This window comes from Oncorhynchus keta, unplaced genomic scaffold (assembly GCF_023373465.1).
Source record: "Oncorhynchus keta strain PuntledgeMale-10-30-2019 unplaced genomic scaffold, Oket_V2 Un_contig_14733_pilon_pilon, whole genome shotgun sequence".
Taxonomy (NCBI): domain Eukaryota; kingdom Metazoa; phylum Chordata; class Actinopteri; order Salmoniformes; family Salmonidae; genus Oncorhynchus; species Oncorhynchus keta.
In genome coordinates this window covers 1-4,135 of record NW_026278913.1, presented here as the reverse complement: position 1 = coordinate 4,135, position 4,135 = coordinate 1, and the positions used below count along the sequence as shown (strand labels likewise).

The 4,135-nt window shown below is 48.9% G+C and overlaps 1 long non-coding RNA gene across 8 annotated transcripts; it reads right to left on the bottom strand.

Annotated features, from left to right (window-relative positions):
• Window positions 1-1,366: 1,366 nt before the first annotated feature.
• On the bottom strand, window positions 1,367-2,436 carry LOC127918730 (uncharacterized). 8 transcript variants are annotated; one of them, XR_008100664.1, is made up of 3 exons: window positions 2,413-2,436; window positions 1,788-1,892; window positions 1,367-1,445 (listed from the first exon to the last, which is right to left on the bottom strand). It is a non-coding gene; the product is annotated as an uncharacterized LOC127918730 (long non-coding RNA). The 8 variants fall into 8 exon arrangements; XR_008100666.1 differs by lacking the exon at window positions 2,413-2,436 and adding an exon at window positions 2,343-2,366; XR_008100668.1 differs by lacking the exon at window positions 2,413-2,436 and adding an exon at window positions 2,203-2,226.
• Between the last annotated feature and the right edge of the window lie 1,699 nt (window positions 2,437-4,135).

Sequence of the window (4,135 nt, the reverse complement as noted above, 5' to 3'; positions counted from 1 at the left end):
AGAGAGGACGGAGAGAGAGAAGGGAGGATGGAGAGAGAGAAGGGAGGACGGAGAGAGAGAAGGGAGGACGGAGAGAGAGAAGGGAGGATGGAGAGAGTGAAGAGAGGACGGAGAGAGAGAAGAGAGGATGGAGAGAGAGAAGGGAGGACGGAGAGAGAAGGGAGGATGAAGAGAGAGAAGGGAGGACAGAGAGAGTGAAGAGAGGACGGAGAGAGAGAAGGGAGGATGGAGAGAGAGAAGGGAGGACGGAGAGAGAAGGGAGGACGGAGAGAGAGAAGGGAGGACGGAGAGAGAGAAGGGAGGACGGAGAGAGAGAAGGGAGGATGGAGAGAGTGAAGAGAGGACGGAGAGAGAGAAGAGAGGATGGAGAGAGAGAAGGGAGGACGGAGAGAGAAGGGAGGATGAAGAGAGAGAAGGGAGGACGGAGAGAGTGAAGAGAGGACGGAGAGAGAGAAGGGAGGATGGAGAGAGAGAAGGGAGGACCGAGAGAGAAGGGAGGACCGAGAGAGAGAAGGGAGGACGGAGAGAGAGAAGGGAGGACGGAGAGAGTGAAGAGAGGACGGAGAGAGAGAAGGGAGGATGGAGAGAGAGAAGGGAGGACGGAGAGAGAGAAGGGAGGATGAAGAGAGAGAAGGGAGGACGGAGAGAGTGAAGAGAGGACGGAGAGAGAGAAGGGAGGACGGAGAGAGAGAAGGGAGGATGGAGAGAGAGAAGGGAGGACGGAGAGAGAAGGTCAAATGTGTCCATCAAGCTTTGGTACCTGGAGTTCAACATTGAGTAAATGGGGAAAAGAGAGACGGGGGACGAAAGAAGTGGATCATCCCAGTTCTAAATTCAATACAGGAACGAGTGGTCATTCACCCCAAATTCAATAGAGGAACGAGTGGTCATTCACCCCAAATTCAATACAGGAACGAGGGGTCCTTCACCCCAAATTCAATACAGGAACGAGGGGTCATTCACCCCAAATTCAATACGGGAACGAGGGGTCATTCACCCCAAATTCAATACAGGAACGAGGGAAAGATAGAAGAAAAGGAGGAGAGGAAAAGGTAGAAATCTATCATTCAAGCTTCAAAACACGAGAGGGCTCAATACAGCTAGAGAGATAACCCCTCTCAGTGTCCTTTTACCTGTTACTCATTAACCCCTCTCAGTGTCCTTTTACCTGTTACCCATAAACCCCTCTCAGTGTCCCTTTACCTGTTACTCACTAACCCCTCTCAGTGTCCCTTTACCTGTTACTCATTAACCCCTCTCAGTGTCCCTTTATCTGTTACTCACTAACCCCTCTCAGTGTCCCTTTACCTGTTACTCATTAACCCCTCTGTGTCCCCAACCTGTTACTCACTAACCCCTCTCAGTGTCCCTTTACCTGTTACTCATTAACCCCTCTCAGTGTCCCTTTACCTGTTACTCATTAACCCCTCTCAGTGTCCCTTTACCTGTTACTCACTAACCCCTCTCAGTGTCCCTTTACCTGTTACTCATTAACCCCTCTCAGTGTCCCTTTACCTGTTACTCATTAACCCCTCTGTGTCCCCAACCTGTTACTCATTAACCCCTCTGTGTCCCCAACCTGTTACCCATAAACCCCTCTCAGTGTCCCCAACCTGTTACCCATAAACCCCTCTCAGTGTCCCTTTACCTGTTACTCACTAACCCCTCTCAGTGTCCCTTTACCTGTTACTCATTAACCCCTCTCAGTGTCCCTTTACCTGTTACTCATTAACCCCTCTCAGTGTCCCTTTACCTGTTACTCATAAACCCCTCTCAGTGTCCCCAACCTGTTACTCATTAACCCCTCTCAGTGTCCCTTTACCTGTTACTCATTAACCCCTCTCAGTGTCCCTTTACCTGTTACTCACTAACCCCTCTCAGTGTCCCTTTACCTGTTACTCATTAACCCCTCTCAGTGTCCCTTTACCTGTTACTCATAAACCCCTCTCAGTGTCCCCAACCTGTTACTCATTAACCCCTCTCAGTGTCCCTTTACCTGTTACTCACTAACCCCTCTCAGTGTCCCTTTACCTGTTACTCACTAACCCCTCTCAGTGTCCCCAACCTGTTACCCATAAACCCCTCTCAGTGTCCCCAACCTGTTACTCACTAACCCCTCTCAGTGTCCCCAACCTGTTACCCATAAACCCCTCTCAGTGTCCCCAACCTGTTACTCATTAACCCCTCTCAGTGTCCCTTTACCTGTTACTCACTAACCCCTCTCAGTGTCCCTTTATCTGTTACTCATTAACCCCTCTCAGTGTCCCTTTACCTGTTACTCATTAACCCCTCTCAGTGTCCCTTTACCTGTTACTCATTAACCCCTCTCAGTGTCCCTTTACCTGTTACTCACTAACCCCTCTCAGTGTCCCTTTACCTGTTACTCATTAACCCCTCTCAGTGTCCCTTTACCTGTTACTCACTAACCCCTCTCAGTGTCCCTTTACCTGTTACTCATTAACCCCTCTCAGTGTCCCTTTACCTGTTACTCATTAACCCCTCTGTGTCCCCAACCTGTTACTCATTAACCCCTCTCAGTTTCCCTTTACCTGTTACTCACTAACCCCTCTCAGTGTCCCCAACCTGTTACCCATAAACCCCTCTCAGTGTCCCCAACCTGTTACTCACTAACCCCTCTCAGTGTCCCCAACCTGTTACTCACTAACCCCTCTCAGTGTCCCCAACCTGTTACCCATAAACCCCTCTCAGTGTCCCCAACCTGTTACTCATTAACCCCTCTCAGTGTCCCTTTACCTGTTACCCATAAATCCCTCTCAGTGTCCCTTTACCTGTTACTCATTAACCCCTCTCAGTGTCCCTTTACCTGTTACCCATAAATCCCTCTCAGTGTCCCTTTACCTGTTACTCATAAACCCCTCTCAGTGTCCCCAACCTGTTACCCATAAACCCTCTCAGTGTCCCCAACCTGATACCCATAAACCCCTCTCAGTGTCCCTTTAGGGTCAGCTGGATCTTCAACCTTGACATATTACAAGTCTGGGAGAAGATAATAGTGTGTGTGATGTCATCATACCTCCTCCATTTTGACCAGCATCTCTGTCATGTTTGTGCTTTCTCTTCTTTCTCACCCCCCATTTCCAGGATCAGCTGATCCCTCCCATTTCCAGTCTGTAACCCTTACCATACAACAACACAAACTGACCCCAGACCAGCTTATAGGTCTTCCTGAAAGCAGTTTTTGTTCACACTGTGTTTTGTGTTTAGCAACCCCTTTTGAATCGTGTGTGTGTGTGTGTGTGTGTGTGTGTGTGTGTGTGTGTGTGTCTGTCTGTGTGTGTCGGTGTGTGTGTGTGTGTGTGTGTGTGTGTGTGTGTGTGTGTGTGTGTGTTTCTGTCTGTGTATGTGTGTGTGTGTGTGTGTGTGTGTGTGGTGTGTGTGTGTATGTGTGTGTGTGTGTTTCTGTCTGTGTATGTGTGTGTGTGTGTGTGTGTGTTTTCTGTCTGTGTATGTGTGTGTGTGTGTGTGTGTGTGTGTGTGTGTGTGTGTGTGTGTGTCGGTGTCTGTGTGTGTGGTGTGTGTGTGTGTGTGTGTGTGTGTGTGTGTCGTGTGTGTGTGTGTGTGTTTCTGTCTGTGTATGTGTGTGTGTGTGTGTGTGTGTGTCGGTGTGTGTGTTTCTGTCCGTGTATGTGTGTGTGTGTGTTTCTGTCTGTGTATGTGTGTGTGTGTGTGTGTTTCTGTCTGTGTATGTTAGTGTGTGTGTGTGTGTGTGTGTGTGTGTGTGTGTGTGTGTGTGTGTGTCGGTGTCTGTGTGTGTCGGTGTGTGTGTGTGTGTGTGTGTGTGTGTGTGTGTGTGTGGTGTGTGTGTGTGTGTGTTTCTGTCTGTGTATGTGTGTGTGTGTGTGTGTGTCGGTGTGTGTGTTTCTGTCCGTGTATGTGTGTGTGTGTGTTTCTGTCTGTGTATGTGTGTGTGTGTGTGTGTGTGTTTCTGTCTGTGTATGTGTGTGTGTGTGTGTGTGTGTGTGTGTGTGTGTGTGTGTGTCGGTGTGTGTGTGTGTGTGTGTGTGTGTGTGTGTGTGTGTGTGTGTGTGTGTGTGTGTATAAACATCTATTCTTTGCGAGGAGAAAGCAGAAAAGCACTAGATGTTATCTGGTAAATCTCAACAAGCCCTTTAAC